This window comes from Alexandromys fortis, unplaced genomic scaffold, assembly GCF_014885135.2.
Source record: "Alexandromys fortis isolate MF-2015 unplaced genomic scaffold, M_Fortis_MF-2015_v1.1 scaffold_4, whole genome shotgun sequence".
In the NCBI taxonomy this organism is placed as follows: Eukaryota; Metazoa; Chordata; class Mammalia; order Rodentia; family Cricetidae; genus Alexandromys; species Alexandromys fortis.
In genome coordinates, this window is record NW_026067944.1 from 12,399,725 (window position 1) to 12,417,562 (window position 17,838).

The window sequence follows — 17,838 nt, forward strand, 5'->3', positions numbered from 1 at the left end:
CCATTTATGTTTAATTAATTCGTACCATCATAATTTTTGTAATCCATGTTTATTAATATTAAACCACACAGAATTTGTTTTATTGTAGATAACTTTGAATAAAGCAATTTTTAATTTATTTCCTGCAGGAATGTAAAATATGTTAAGAGAATTATCTTCTTGAAATTTCAGATGGAGAACTACATGAAATTATATATTATTTAATATTCAGATCTTTTCATTTTTCCTCTCACAGGTTTTCAGAATGATTTTCTTTCTTAGAGCTACCTTCATAGGAATTATTATTAGTAGTTTTTCTTTCAGGTCTTAAGTGGTATAGAATTTTATTTTGATTGATTGTCAATTAGTCCTGGAGAATATTAAAAACAGCATCATATATCATGGACCTTCTGAAAGCAATCGTCAACATTACTAATGCCTGGGAAGAACCGCTGAGACATCTGCTGTAGGCAGTGACCTCTCTTCCAAAACCTTCTGATAATATGCTGAAAACAGCCAATGCTGTGAAGGACAGAAATCTTGTACTTCTGGAGGGACTTAGGACCATACTCAATAGGACTCAGACTCTATATGAAGAAACTGACTCCCCTATCTTAAAGTCAGCTGATGAAGACTCTCAATTTTTTGCCTTTGGTCTGCTGCCTGAAAAGGGATACTCATAAGATCGACACTTTTCTTAAAGTCTTGAGGTACAGAGTTGTCTTTAATAATGAGCGTTTGTTTTAACAACAAGTGCTAAATGCACATCCCTGCAATGTCCTGCTGACAGAGTTCTTGTTGAACCAGAATTTTAATTCTTTTTTTTCTTCTCAGTTCATTCATGACTGGAGTGGATTTCTTCTTATTAAATAAAATATAATTATTTTTAAACAACAAAAAAAAAACAGCATCATATAATTATTTTTGGTTTCTGGATATTTCAACTATGTAAATGAACTTTTGAGACCTTTATTTGTAAAGGATATCATTCAGTTTCTGATGTGGGATTTCCCTCTGTATGCTATGAATATGTTTTATTATCATTGGTTAATAAAGAAGCTGCTTTGCCCTATGGCAGAATGAAGCTAGGAGAGCTAAACTAAAATGAATGCAGGGAGAAAGAAGGCAGAGTCAGGTAGAATCCATGTAACTGCCAACAAAGAAAAACACCAGAAACTTACCAGTAAACCACAGCCTTTTGGTGACACACAGACTAATGGAAATGGATTAATTAAAGATGTAAGAGCTAGTTAGGAATATGCCTTAGTCATTGGCCAAGAAGTGTCACAATTAATTTAATTTCTGTTTGATTATTCAGTTCTGGGTTACTGGAAAACCAACATATAGTTTACTTCTACAAGTTCCATAAAACTCTTTCCTAATATAAATAATAACAATAATTGAAAAGACACTTTGATCTTCTCTCTCTCTCTTTGATGTTTCAATGCATCAAAGTTTTGTGTGTCAGAGTCAATTCCAAGTATGCATAGTTTTTTAAGTGACATGATTTGATGTGAATTATCAGCTCTCAGTGTTGGGAAGGTAATTGTGCAGTGATCCCAACATCATATGTCAGCTTTTACCTAATTTGAGAATGTCCATAGAAAATGCCACGGTCACTTTGTATAATTTAGGATAACAAAATATCAGAAGCTTGGTGTAATTTTGAGAGATTTTAAATATTCCATTCCCTGTATCCATGTCAAGATTTGTCATTATTTTTAATCTAGTTAATTCTGACTTTCATAGCAAGAAAAAAACAACGTGATATTATAGTATCAGGTCACAGAAAATGAAGGTAGTTCAATAAATTTGAAAGGAATGGTGGGTGCCTTCACACACAAATGGAAATTAGAGATGAGAAAATAAAACATGGGGCTTTTCAAATCACATCATGTCCTGGTATAGTGAAGATTTTCATACACACACACACACACACACACACACACACACACACACACACATATATATATATATATATATATCTTAGAATATCCCAGAAAAGTTGTTTCCAAATATATAATATTATAATTATATTTCAGTGAAGAAATTAAATGGGATACTTAAATATCTAACTTTTAATAATAAAATAAGATTTTAAGAAAGACTTAAGTTTATTTAAGTAAATTCAGTCATGAAATATTTATTTATGATTGTTTACATACTACACATAACTGTTTCTACACACATATTTTTGTAAAAACACCTTCTTTGAGTATCCAAATTTAATTAATATTTTCTCTTTTGAATTTTTTTATCAATTTATCTTGGTAGTTTTTAATTCACTAATACAGTCTGAGGCATTCCTAAACTGAAGTTATAAATGTAAATGATATTCTTCTTTATGATCAAGAACGCAAATTGTATTTCTATAACAAGTAAAGTAGAATTGTATAGATGAAGATTTTACAAATTTCCATTCTTGGTTCCCAAGATAACATGATTCATTTCAGGGCATTGTTTCCTTTAGAGTATGTGTATTTAAATTTGTTTTCTTTCTTTTTTTCTAGGTAGTTTTAATTTAGTATATTGAATTCTGACCTTACTTTTTAAAAAAATTTTTACACCTCAGTTAACTTTAATGAGTACAAAGAGAATGAGACCTTAAAGTTTCAATACTATTTCACTTGACTCTTTTTCAACTAAATAGCTTCCTGTTGACTAGAAACCAAACTTATTTTGAGATTTTCATGAATCATTACTGAAGAGTTTTATCTTCAAATTCTATGAGGCAAAGAGGAAATTCTCATATGCTGAACTTTTCCCCCTACTTTTCTTCTTATTAATTATCATTGTTTTGTAGAGATGGACTCTGATTTTAATGGTCATGACCTCTTCAAGATTTTCTTACATAATTATACTGAAAGATTTGGTGAGACACTGATTAGAAGAAAACATTAATGAGTGAAAGAAGTTTAGTTGCTGGCCGAAAATATGTTAGAAATTATGCCTTTACATGAGGTTACATGTTGCTAGTTGTATTTGCATTTTCATAATGGATGCCATGATGGATAATTCCTTTCTTTATGCTTAGATTAAATACTATAGATAGAAAAAATATGGAAATGTGACAATGTATATCATATTCACCATCAGAGAAATAGAGAGACCCAGTCTTTAAGGTAAGAAACTACTGATGATCTCAGTCTTCAGATTTTTTTTCAATGCTTTAGAAGTCTGTATGACTTTTAATAAACATTTTAATGCTAGGAAATTTGGCAGAATGTTTAATTACCAGGAGTAAATTTTTCATTAATCAGATTTGGATTGCTACTATTACAATTAAATGATTGTAGGCAAACTGAGGATTTAATTAGTACCTCCCGACACAGCAGTCTCTTTGCTTTCTCCCTGAAACCATTCCCAAATGAAAATAGCATAAGACTTACTGGAGGAAATCCTGTAAAACTCATTTAATTTGCTTCCATCCATTTTAAGACTTCATTCCTATTAAAAAGAATTACTTTGTTGATAGCAAAGCCATCTAGAGTATGATATTCAATCTCTTCCAACTGTTGACTCTAGTGTGGTTTCAACAAAAGATTATTATCAGATATTATGTTTATTTTTCTGGCTCTCATATAGTCCAAGCTCCATGGTTGAGCTAGAATGTTAAAAGAATAAAATGGTCAGGGAAATCTCAGAAATCTTATTAATTCTGTAATGCTCCCGAAAGCTTACCAAAGGTTTTTGTTCCCTAAAGCTACTGCTTTGAGTGAATCAGATGGGATTTCTTTGTGACTGCTGAAAAGAGGCAGGACTTTCTCTGGGTTGTTAATATTAAATAACGAATATGGACTCAAACCAGGCATTCCACAAGTACACACATGCATATATGCACATATAAATATGAATGCAAAATAATGAGAAATAAAATAAGACATGGATAAGCAGAAATTATAGCTAGGCCAATAAAGAAAAACTCATATGGAATACATATTTCAGATGCAGTTGACTATATAATCAACTTTGTCATCATATACTTTGGTATGGATGATAAAATATTCAGGGAAGTTTAGTCTTATTTCCATGTTATGGTGCTTTTGTGTACTTGTTACTGATGAGTACAACTTAGCTAGTTATCTTTGTAAGCTTTGTAATGCCTGAAATAATTATTTATGAAAACTCCACATGATATTTTATATTAAATCCAGGATTACTATTAATTGAATTCCTAATTATGTAGGAATGATGGCACTTATTCAGATAAATACTGTCTTATGTATCTGTTAATACTGCATGATTAAAACTCATATATTTCTTTGATATTAAATTTACATTATGTTCATGCATTTTATAAAGGTCATTGTCCATGACAAAGTAACCTGTTCTCAGATTAAATCCTGTGTATTGAAACAATACAGACTTTTACACAAAACTAATATGATCTGCACTTATTATGGCATGAATAAATAATTTCACTCATTTTTCAGTTTATTTATATTAATTAATAAAATTATGTGTTTAATTATGCCATTTTCAATTATTTTATTGAGTTTTTGAGATTAGTATAATTACATCATTTTCCCTTTCCTTTACTCCCTCTAACCTCTCCTTTGTGTCTCTTCTTGTTCTCTGTGGTTCTTTCTAAGGTGATTATGGCACTTACTGAAGAAGGAAAAAAGCCAAAAAGTTATCTGAGTCAAGAACAAGTACCACACATCAGTATTAGTGTGAAAGAATTTGTAGTTGAGGCAATGAAATATAAGGGGAACACTCTTCCATTATTGATGGGAATGCAAACTTGTACAGCCACTTTTGAAATCATTATGGAGGTTTCTCAAAAAATTGGAAATTGATCTTCCTCAAGACTCAATTATACCAATCCTGAGCATATACCCAAAGGATGCTCCATCATATCAAAGGGACACTTGCTCAACTATTTTCATAGCAGATTTATTCATAATGTTTAGAAACTAGAAACAACCTAGATGTCCAAATCATTCAAATAAAAAATCTGATAAAGTAATTGTGGTTCTTCTCCAACCTTCCCTTTCCCTTGACCCTTATGTTCCCAACCCTGTAAGCCAATCCTTTCTGTTTTCAATTTCCAGGAGTGTCTATATACATTTTCCTTTGGTTTCACCTTATTACTAGCTTCTCTAGGATCATAATCTATAGGCTCAATGTCCTTTTTTTAAATCTAGTATCCACTTATGAGTGAGTGCATACCATATTCATCTTTTGGGGTCCAGATTACCTCATTCAGGATAGAGGTTTCTAATTCCATCTATTTGCATGCAAAATTCAAGATGTCATTGTTTTATTACTGCTGAGTAGTACTCTAGTGTAAATGTGCTACATTTTATTTATCTATTCTTCAGTTGAGGGACATCTAGGTTATTTCCAGGTTCTGGCTATTACAAATAATGCTGCTATAAACATAGTTGAACAAATGTTTTTTTTTTTTTTTTTCTAGTATGATTGAGCATCATTTGGGTATATGCCCAAGAGTGGTATTGTTGGTTTTTTTTTTTTTTTTTTTTGCTGCTGGATCTTGAGGTAAGTTGATTCTCAATTTTCTGAGAAATTGCCATACCGATTTCCAAAGTGTTGTACAAGATTGCATTCCCACCAGCAATGGAATAGTGCTCCCCATATTCCACGCCCTAAAGCATAAGCTATCATTAGTGTTTTTGATATTAGCCATTCTGAAAGACAACTCTCACAATCAATTACTAAAAATAAATAAATAAATAAATAAATAAATAAATAAATAAATAAATAAATAAATAAAGGAGATTATGGTATATAAAGATGAGTAGTTTACATTGGTATGGATTTTGGTTTAATAATACAAATTTAAGGTTGATTTGATACATTGTGCATGTGTATTTCTCCTCTTGTTTAAGATATTGTATTTGTGCATCTCATTTGAAAATGTATACTTAGTTAAAAAATACAGATTAATAGATAGCCATCTGCAATAATCAAACATTGTAGTCGTGTTAGTTAGGTTTTCTAGATGTACAAAGGTATTTTTCGGATAGATAGGTAATCTTCAAACAGTTCAAAGAACTGTAGACTATGGCATTTAAATAACTTAGGATTCTGTTGATGTGAGACATGATTGCTCCTGACAGTACTGATCTATTCCTAAGAGAAAATTGGGCACAGAAGACACTATTTGGAGCTTGTTTTCTTCTTGGCAAAACTGATCGTTGGGTAAAGAACTGGCCCTATCTTGACCATTGATCAAGTTCAAGGTGTCCAGAATGGACAATCAGGATACAAGCAAAATACTGCCAAACTTTGCCAAGACAAGGTAAGATGGTATTTCTAATTTTCCTGCCTCTGAAAATGTTCTGTCAGTTAGTCTGGGTCTTATTCAAATTTGGTTGCCCTAATGTTGCCAGTGAGAGTTTGGATGATTGTCCAGGTATTCAGTAATATCATAGATTACTTCAATAGCCTGATAATCTGTCTACTTGCTTTGAGTTCTGTTCATAGACATGAACACAACACCCAGCTAATAACAAAATCTGTAACTTTTCGTGTTTTCTCATCAGTGTCAAGGTCATTTCAGTGATCTTTTCTTTATTGTTCTATGTCCTCCATTTTTAACTCTTACTCCTTGTTGGTATCAGTCCAACCAACATGGACCTTGTTTCATTCTCAAATATGCTGAGTAGACAGTATAGTATCTATAGACAACATGTCTTATCAGCTTCTATGACACATCATTTTCCACATTCATTATTTCAATACAAATTATTGCTGACAACTGACATTTATTTTATTAAACATTCCCCTTTTATAAGCTTTACTATTTTCTATACCATTTATTAAAATCAGGTTGTTCTGTATCTACTCATATATAATACTTACTATTCTTTCTTTCTTTTCTTTTTTTTTTGGTTTTTCGAGACAGGGTTTCTCTGTAGCTTTGGCGCCTGTCCAGGAACTAACTAGACCAGGCTGGCCTTGAACTCCCAGAGATCTGCCTGCCTCTGCCTCCCTAGTGCTGGGATTAAAGGCATGCACCACCACCACCCGGCTTATTTTTTATTTCTTATACAGAAAGATAGTGAATGTTTGATTATCTGTGCATATCAAGTGGAAGAAACAGTATCATATAAAGTGTATAATCAATCAACATTTATTGAAAATCATAGCATACTTGTTTTGTCCAAAAATACACAGAAGATGATGCATGAGAATCTAAGAATATCATATTGATTTAAAACAGATGAATATACAAATTGGAATGTCAAGAATAGAAAGTAATTACTCTAAAAACAATTTGAATAACATCTTAGCCAAATTGGAAAATCATATTGCATATACTTACCTTAAACAAGATAGAAACACTAGAACTCGGGTTATATGTAAAAAAAAAAAAAAAAGACATGTCTAAAGAAGATTTACTACTTTTAAATGGAAAATGAAATTCAAAATTGTTGTTTCAAATTATTTAGCATTGGTCAGAGAAAACATTTAATATTTGAATCTATAACCTATATTTAAAAATTCCTAATGTATAATTTAATGTTTGACATCATAGAAAAGTATGAAAAACAATTAGTAATTTCCTCTCTATGATGCTCCTGTTTTTAATGCTCCATATAAAGGAGCAAAGAATAACCTAGCCTCTTAAAATAAATCTACTATATTCTGCATTAACTTATGTTATTGCAGACAAGGTATATATTTATAATATAAGAAATCCCATTTACCATCCATTGGCACAAAACTACAAATGGACAGAGAATGAATGACTTACCCCAAAGATTTTTTGTTAAATAAATATATTTTTCTTCTTGTCTCTATTGCTTCTCTTCTAACTTTCTCTTAAATTTTTCTACAAAAAGTTAAAAATGAAGTTCAAATCACTTAGAAGATTATTTTCTATAACCAAGAAGCTACACAGGAGCATAATCTATTCTGAAATTCATGAGAAAATCCTTTAAAATGTCAGACAACAGTTAAAACATTCTATGATTAGGGCATATTTTAATTTTCTTAATGTCAAAACTCAGCTGTGGGAGAAGCTCACGCACACTCATTTGATATTCACATGAGCTGATATTAAAGTGAAACTATACTTTTAGAAATACGGATAACAGGGATGGAGGGTAGTATAAGCAAAAGTAACTAGTCTGACCTTCAGTAAGACAGTGCAGTATTTAATAGTTCAGAACAAAAATCACTTTGAAACAGTAAGGAGCATAATTTATTAAAAGAGGTGATGTAAGAATGTGGATTGAATTCTTCAGGAATATTGGCCATTAAGCTCATTTCTTTATAACAACAAAGACCAGCACAGAGGTATTAGTGAGAGCTGGATCAGACAACTTTAACTATATGATGCTACCATCCTTCCCATAAAACATGGAGGGAAATAGAAGCGTCAAATAATTTCTTCCAAAAATTATATAGGCAGAAACCTATAATATTTTAATAGTCTATATTCACATCTTGGCGAATTATAGCACACCAGATGCTCACCATTAAATATAATGCTTTACTGAGACCACATTTCTTAAGTGCCCTCTTTGTACTGGACAATGTACTTTATACAATGAGTACAGAAAAGACCTTGGTTTTTGGGGTTCTATGTGCAGAAAAGAAAAGAAAAAAAGGAAAATGGAAATTGAGGACAATATTTAATAAAGCATCAAATAATGAACTGCAAGTAGCACAAAGTAGGGTTGAAATACGACAGGGAATATGTACTTTTGATGATGATCAGGGAAGGACTTCTGGAGAATGAAGACCTGGAGCCATGGTTCAAAAAGTTGGAGAAAAGCCAGAGTCTATGAAAGAAGATGAACAGAGGAAGCAAAGGACATTCTTGAGGTACAAAGAGTCAATGTGTGTTTTGTGAAAATTAGAAGTGACTAAACAAAGAAAAAGGCACAAGAGAATTGGCAATGAAGTATTTCTGATAATCACATGGCATTGTGTCATATAAGACCTTCAACATTGGCAAAGATATTTATTGTAGAAAAAATTGGCATGCTTCGAACAAAGAAGTCATAGAGTAATAAATCTGATTCACACTTTTAAAAATGCAGCAAAGACAATGTATGCAAACTCTTATAGTTTATATTCTAGTGGTATCCCTTCATTTGTTGTTGGTAATAGCAATAAATAAAGAACAAATATTCTATGACCTCATACTGTACAGTTGAAAATTATAAAGTGTCAATTCTTGCCATATAAATATATCAGGTCAGAGTTGGCAAGAAACTCTATGTCTTTGTATCCACTAAACCGAAGCTTTTGAGGGTTGCCTGCTTAGGGAGGATAAAATAAACCAGAAGATGAAGTCCATTGCATGAAAGAAAAGAAAAATACAACAAACAAAAAGGTTAGTGGTGGTGTCATGTACAGGACAATATTAAGGACAAATATTAAATTTAATAACATAAGAAAACACAGAAAAAATCAAATATAAATGAATGTTAATATTATCACTAAAAGCAAAATATAAAGAACATGTAATGATTCTAGATTCTAAATATATTTTGGATTTAATTTTCCTTTCTGCTAAACTTTGTGGTTTACATTGTGGTCTTTAAAGGTTGAATCTTGGCCGTGAGGCAGCAGGAGTCGGAGCAATGCTCACCTTGGCCGCTTACCGGGGCTTCGACCAAGAGATGGCAATGAGGGCTCAGGGAATGGAGGTACTGTATTGGCAATTGCTGGAGAAGATTTTTCCATTGTTGCTTCAGAGTGAAGGGTTTTCAATTAATACCCGAGATAGCCCCAAATGTTATAAACTAACAGACAAAACAGTCATTGGCTGCAGTGGTTTTCATGGAGATTGTCTTACTCTGACGAAGATTATTGAAGCAAGATTAAAGATGTTCAAGCACTCCAATAACAAGGCCATGACCACTGGGGCAATTGCTGCCATGCTTCCCACCATCCTCTACTCACGGCGCTTCTTCCCGTACTATGTCTACAACATCATCGGTGGACTCGATGAAGAAGGAAAGGGAGCTGTGTATAGCTTTGACCCAGTGGGCTCCTACCAGAGAGACTCCTTCAAGGCTGGGGGCTCAGCAAGTGCCATGCTGCAGCCTCTGCTTAACAACCAGGTTGGTTTCAAAAATATGCAGAATGTCGACCACGTGCCCCTGTCTCTGGACAAAGCCTATGCGGCTGGTGAAGGATGTCTTCATCTCTGCAGCTGAGAGGGACGTGTACACTGGTGATGCCCTCAAGATCTGCATTGTGACCAAGGAAGGCATCAGGGAGGAGACTGTTCCCCTGCGGAAAGACTGATTGTCAGCTGTGTATTGGAGCTATGGCACAAGCTTGTCATTATTAAAAAGAAGCATGAAAAGTACCCATTTTCTTACAGTGTCTTCTGTAGGTGTGACAAATTGGGAAGAATTTCTCTCTTTGTGGCTAAAGTGAGGACTCATAAGTTCAGAAAGTGTGGCTCTTGCAGAAGACCTAAGTTTGATTCCCAGCACCTACCTGTAACTCCAGTTCCAAGGGATACGATGCCCTCCTCTCTCCTCAGTAGGCACATACACATAATTATATATAATGAAAAATAAAATCTTTACTAAAAGATTTTTTCTTAAAAAAGGTTGAATCTTATCATTATATGATTTTCCTATTAGAGATGCCTTCCTCTTTTATCTTCCTATCATTCTCTTCTCATAGACTTAACACTCGAACTCCCAGAGATCTGCCTGCCTCTGCCTCCCGAGTGCTGGGATTACAGGCATGCGCCACCACCGCCCGGTTTAGACTTAATGCTTTTATTTGTATTGGCTCTCATTTTTTCCCCAAGTCAGCCTGGGTCCACTTAGAATTTACAATGTAGCCTGAGTTGACTTTAAATCGGAAATCTCTTGCCTCAGTCTCTTGAGAACTGGAATTTTAGGAATGAGCCACATGTCTTATAAATTTTTTATTACAAACTTGTCAATCTTACAAACTTTAATCTTCTGACCCTATAGTATACCTTAAGTCTTTACTCAGATGTTTCACAAGTATCTCATATTCCCCATGATCATGATGAAATATTTGACAATACTAGACTCTCCAAGTATTTATCATTAAGGCTTGCTCATATCTGGGAAATAATGACAAGTTTTGTGTCTTGCTTACCTCTTCCATTATTTTCAAGTTCAGCATTTTTAGATTATTGACAAGTCTTACTAGGTATTTTCTAATACATCTTACATACTTACATACTTTATAGTTGACTCTCACCACTTCATTCAACCATCAATTTCCATAATATTTCTCTCATCAATGCCTTTCCTATTCACTTGACAATTTGCAAACCATTTTCTTTTTAATAGATGTATATTAATTGTTAATGGTGTACAAATAAGATATAGTCTTTGGTATTTCAACCTCATATTCCTTACAAACCTAGAACTCGAATCACACCCCACACCCACACACATGTCAATATATTCTATTTATCTTTCCTCTTTCCTTTCTTTCCTTCCCCTTTCAATATCTCTTTTAGGTTTTTAAGGATTAACTATTGAAATATAAACAGCTAAATAAGTAAATTATAAAGCATGTGCTGGCACATGACTTCCTTTCATAAAGCAAAAAATAATTGCTGATTTTCTACATTGTTAAATACATTTATCAGTTAGTCAACTAGTAGTCTGAGAAATGTTTATGGAAAATGTATCATGATCCTATAAACACCTCTATTATTCTTGCACTTTTGGATATTTCCTTAGTTTATAATTGTAGAATTTCTTGTACATGCTTACATTTCTCATAGAATCTCCATATTATGTTTTATAATTATTTCCTGTTATTACTGAAACCACTAATAGAAATTTGGTATCTTAAAAGTAGCATAAATTCATTCTTTATTTTTGAGATTGAAACAGAACTACACCTTCTTGAGGCTACTGGAAAGAATAATTTTCTTCATGCTCCCTTCTTTCTTTTATTTAATTTTAGGTAAAAATAAATTTAAAAAAAGTCTATGCCTACAACACATGTGCCTATAGTGCTAATCTTATTTATTTTTATATTAACAATTTCCACCTCCTCCCCTCCTCCCATTTCCCTCCTACTCTCCACATCCCTCTCTCCCTCCCTCTCCATTTCTAAGAGCACTCAGGGTTTCCTGCCCTGTGGGCAGTCCAAGGTCCTCCCCCCTCCATCCAAGTCTAGGAAGATGAGCATCCAAACAGACTAGTCTCCCACAAGGCCAGTCCATGCAGTAGAATCATAACTCAGTGCCATTCTCCTTGGCTTCTCAGTCAGCCCTCATTGTCAGCCACATTCAGAGAGTCCAGTTTGATAACATGTTCCATCAGTCCCAGTCCAACTGGCCTTGGTGAGCTCCCAATAGAGCAGCCCCACTGTCTCAGTGGGTGGACACACCCCTCGCAGTCCTGAGTTTCTTGCTCATATTCTCTGTCCTTCTGTTCCTCATTTGAACCTTGGGAGCTCAGTCCAGTGCTCCAATGTGGGTCTCTGTCTCTATCTCCATCCATTGTGAAGGTTCTATGATGATATGCAAGATATTCATCAGTGTGGCTATAGGATAAGGTTAGTACAGGCACCCTGTCCTCTGCTGCCCATGGAACTAGTTGGGAAATTTCCTTGGACACCTGGGAACCCCTCTAGAGCCAAGACTCCAGCCAACCCTAAAATGGCTCCCTTGGTTAGGATACCTTCTTCCCTGCTCTCATATCCACCCTTCCTCCATCTCAATTATCCCATTCCCCAAAGCTCTCCCTAATCCTCCCCTTCTCCCTTCTCTTTCCTCATCTCCCCTTCTCCCCAATCTACCGCCAGTTTCCTGCTCCCAACTTTTGCCAGATGATCGTGTCAACTTTCATTATCCAGGAGGATAAATAAATGTTTTTCTTTGGGTTCATCTTCTTATTCAGCTTCTGTAGGATCACGGACTATAGGCTCAATGTCCTTTGTTTATGGCTAGAATCAGTTTATGAGTGAGTACATATCATATTCATCTTTTTGTGTCTGGATTACCTCATTCAGGATAGTGTTTTCTATTTCCATCTATTTGCATGCAAAGTTCAAGTTATATTGTTTTTTACCGCTGAGTAGAACTCTAAAGTATATTCGTGCCACACCTTCTTTATTCATTTATCTATTGAGGGGTGCCTAGGTTGTTTCCAGGTTCTGGCTACTACAAATAGTGCTGCTATGAACATAGCTGAACAAATGCTTTCGTAGGATGATTGGGCATCTCTTGTGTATATTCCCAAGAGTGGAATTGCTGGATCTTGAGGTAGGTTGACTCGCAGTTTCCTGAGAAACCTCCACACTGATTTTTAAAGTGGTTGCACAAGTTTGCATTCCCACCAACAAAGGATGAGTATTCCCCTTACTCCACATTCTCTCCAGCATAGGCTATCATTGGTGTTTTTGATTTTAGCCATTCTGACAGGTATAAGATGGTATCTCAAAGTTGTTTTGATTTGCATTTCCCTGATAGCTAAGGAGGTTGAGCATGACCTTAAGTGTCTTTTGGCAATTTGAAATTTTTCTGTTGAGAATTCTTTGTTCAATTCAGTACCCCATTATTTAATCGGGTTAATTGTAGTTTTAATGTCTAGTTTCTTGAGTTTTTTATATATTTTGGAGATCAGACCTTTGTCTGATGCGGGGTTGGTCAAGATCTTCTCCCATTCAGTTGGTTGCCTTTTTTGTCTTAATGACAGTGTCCTTTGCCTTACAGAAGCTTCTCAGTTTCAGGAGGTCCCATATATGCATTGTTGCTCTTATTGTCTGTGCTACTGGGGTTATACATAGGAATTGGTCTCCTGTGCCCATGTGTCGCAGACTACTTCCCACTTTCTCTTCTATCAGGTTTAGGGTGTTCAGATTGATATTGAGGTCGTTAATCCATTTGGACTTGAGTTTTCTGCATGATGATAGATATGGATCTATTTTCATTCTTCTACATGTTGAAATCCAGTTATGCAAGCACCATTTGTTAAAGATTCTTTCTTTCTTCCATTGTATAATTTTAGCTCCTTTGTCGAAAATCAGGTGTTCATAGGTTTGTGGGTTAATATCCGGGTCTTCTATTCAATTCCATTGGTCAACATCTCTGTTTTTATGCCAATACCAGGCTTTTTTTCATTAACTCTGTAATAGAGTTTGAAGTCAGGGATGGTACTGCCTCCAGAAGTACTTTTATTGTGTAGGTTGGTTTTGCCATCCTGGGTTTTTTATTTTTCCATATAAAGTTGATTATTGTTTTCTCAAGGTCTGTGAAGAATTTTGTTGGGATTTTGATGGGGATTGCCTTGAATCTATATATAGCTTTGGGTAGAATTGCCATTTTTACTACGTTGATCCTCCCAATCCAAGAGCAAGGGAGATCCTTCCATTTTGTAGTATCCTCTTCAATTTCTTTCTTCAAAGAGTTGATCTTGTATCCTGCCACATTACTAAAGGTGTTTATCAGATGTGGGAGTTCTTTGGTAGAGTTTTTGGGGTTGCTTATGTACACTATCATATCATCTGCAAACAATGAAAGTTTGACTTTTTCCTTTCCAATCTTTTTATTTAAGGATTACTTTTGGAATGTTAACCACTTAAATATTGGAGTTCATCTGTGTATGAGATCCAATCTGATGTCCTCAAGTATCCCAAGATCGCCATTTCCAGGAAAGTTCTTTGTTTCTGCTTTTACCTAGATTTAAAATTGTTATATTCTGATTCTTTTGCTAGTATGCTGCAGGATAAAGATCCCGGAAAGAAAGGCTTGATTTCTATCTTTGCTTCCTTCTCAGGAAGGCTTTTAAAATTGTGCAGCATTCACTTAGTTGATTTTTCTTGAGTGAAAAATTAATCTAGATGCCATTAGAGTGTAATATACTTAGAAATGCATTTTAGTGTGAATATAAAGCTGGTAATTAGAGAACTTTGCATATAAAAAAGAAAAATCTTCACCTGAAATAACCCAGTGCCTGCTGTTCATTTGCATATCCTTACTTTAACTGATTCAGGCAGTCAGAATATGCTAATAGCAGCACCCACTTCATATCCTAATACAGGAAATGCAGTAGCAGGATGATGGGCATCTATGTGCCCGACAGAGAAGCTCAAAAATCACTTGAGAAAGCAAAACTGTTTCTTGTAGTTTCATATAAGTTCTCAGGAAGCCCTTCATAAGCCCCAGTGAGTGGTCCATCAGCACAGGTTTGAAACTGCAAGCTGGAATATTTCTGCCACAGGCAATATGTAGTCTGAATTTTAATTATCTCATTTTCTTAAATGTGTCTCATCTTTCTCAATTCTCAAACAACCGATTAATTTAGCTCTACTTTATACGGAAATCTGTTACATAAGTTCTGTTCTGATGTCAGAGAATTTTTTTTTCTGTTGACTACTGCACTGCTCTTTGTTCAAATTAGGAAGCAGAAATGTAAGGCTCATTTAGACAACCTCATTTGACTCTTTGCTATTATGTTAAACCTGCATTTAATCAAATAGTTTACACTTTCAAAACATTACCAAGACTTGGGTCAAAATTAAGGTCCCCTATGCTTAAACCCAGAGAAGAAAATTTAGTCAGTTTAGGAGCAGACTCTTCTGCTGAGTTGTGTCAGTCACCTGAAGAATTCTAATCATACTCTGAAAAAATTCACTATTTGAAAGGACACTATTTGAAACCCTTCCTAAATAAAAACAACATCTCAAGGGCAAACTCAGTTATTCGCAATATGTATCTATTTAACAAGTCCAAATAAATATTCCAAAAACTTTTTTCATTCTAGATATTGAGCATATATAGTAGGCATGAAAACATAACACCTCCAATTATGAATTGGAGCCTTGGATCTCAATTACAATGTGTGAGCTAAAATTACCAAGGTTTAATATTTGCATTTAGAGTAGTGAATCACGAAGTCGACATAAATTTCTGGTAGGCAATAGAGGAACATTGTTGATAGTACATGAGTTATATATATTATTTAACAGTGACTCCTCCAAAGAGAGTAGAACTTACTGTAAACATCCCATTGCCTCAAATTTGTGTGAAATTCTTCCACTTGTATTTTGTTTGACTCTTGTTTATTTGTCCTGCAGCTCCTGAACGTAAGAAAAAGAAATTAATCTCTTGCACTGTTTAATGGATGGATGCTCTTCATAAATAGGTTTGGGAAAGTACACATTTCCATGGCTTACTCAGACGCAAATGCCACTTTTCATTCTACTCCCTTATTTTGTATGTCATAACCATTTGTATTAGAAAAGAGTTTTGATAGGTATGGTGGCAGCATTTCAAACCAAAGATTCCTGCTCAGCGAGATAGTTTTAACACCTCGTTTCTTGAAAGATATTTTGGAAAATTTCCCAGGTCCACCTCCAAAGCAGGTAGGGCTGGGAAAAGATGAGTCTGGCAGCAGGGCTCTGTTACTACTTCACTTTCTGTCAAGTACTCCTTTGGTGCATTTACCTCCTATGCTTAGCTATTCTCTATCAGAGCATCCTGCTGTTGGCTGATGAACTGCTTGCTGTCAGTGTGAGTGGCAGGCAAGGAAAAACAGACAACTGAGCTGCTTGCTCCAAGAAAACCTACTCTCCAATATTTCTCTGTAACTGGATTAGTTTGGTGCGTTAGAAAGGGTTAACATATTTCAGATGAGTACAATTACTACTCCATATTTTTAAATCTACACTCTAAAGTAGACACTTAAGGACATGCTCAACTTCCTTAGCGATCAGGGAAATGCAAATCAAGACAACTTTAAGATACCATCTTATACCTGTCAGAATGGCTAAAATAAAAAACACCAATGATAGCCTTTGCTGGAGAGGTTGTGGTGAAAGGGTCATCCATTGCTGGTGGGAATGCAAACTTGTGCAACCACTTTGGAAAGCACTGTGGCAGTTTCTCAGAAATTTCGGGATCAACCTACCCCTGGACCCAGCAATACCGCTCTTGGGAATATACCCAAGAGAGGCCTTTTCATACAACAATTTCACCGTTTTAAAGAAATATTTCACCTCTCTAGTTGAATTGGTTTAAGGACTTGAAACACAACCCTGGCACCTTATCATTAGCATATAAAATATTCAGAAATTGCCTTTAAGATTTAATAGGATACATTTCATTCATCACATTTCACCATGACTCAAATAAAATACTGTAAAGTTCTTGAGTAAATGAAATTTTGTTCCTTAGAACCTTGGTGCATTCGTATTAGTTAATGCATTACACACTTGCTAACATTTCATTCTCAGCTGTGTATTAATAGTAAAATAGAAGACAAGTTTCATGTACATTCAGCTTCAATGGTTATTGAAAGACCAAGTTGGGCACTTTTTAAAAATATATTTATTAAATTTTGTTCTTGTTTCTTGTGTCTCCCATTTATTATTGATACTTTATTGTATATGTTGAATGAGGATGAGGCTAAATTTAAAAGAATGACAAACTTAAATAGGTATTATTAGAAAGGATTTGTGGCTCCCTATGAAAGCATAATTGAACATATAATGGAAAATTTGCTAGTTAGAAGTCAATAAAAGCTTTCTCTAATGCCAAATAAATTTCTGAACAGAAACCAAAACCATAAAAGCATGCTGTACAAAGTAAATTAATACAATTACAATTAGGAGAATTTATAAAATTCTTTATTTACAATAAAATGTTTTTCTTAAGTATGAAATTTATATAATCTACATATTATAAATATTAATATAAATTGTAACAGTGATAGAAATATTTAGAGAAACTGTAATAATGGTTTTCCATAAAGTGTTATGATTTAAAAACAAATGATCTAAGTAAATGTCCAATCTTTACAAATTATTCATTTTTATTTCAAATTAATTGAATCATCCCTAAATATTCTAGTGTAAGTCAGAAGAAGTGTAGAAAATAGAACTTTTTTAAAGAACTCTTTATTTAAGTTGATCATAGGA

General features: G+C 34.2%; 1 pseudogene; it reads left to right on the top strand.

Moving 5' to 3' along the window:
- Positions 1-8,704: 8,704 nt before the first annotated feature.
- Positions 8,705-10,276, top strand: LOC126505826 (proteasome subunit beta type-1-like; annotated as a pseudogene).
- Positions 10,277-17,838: the final 7,562 nt, after the last annotated feature.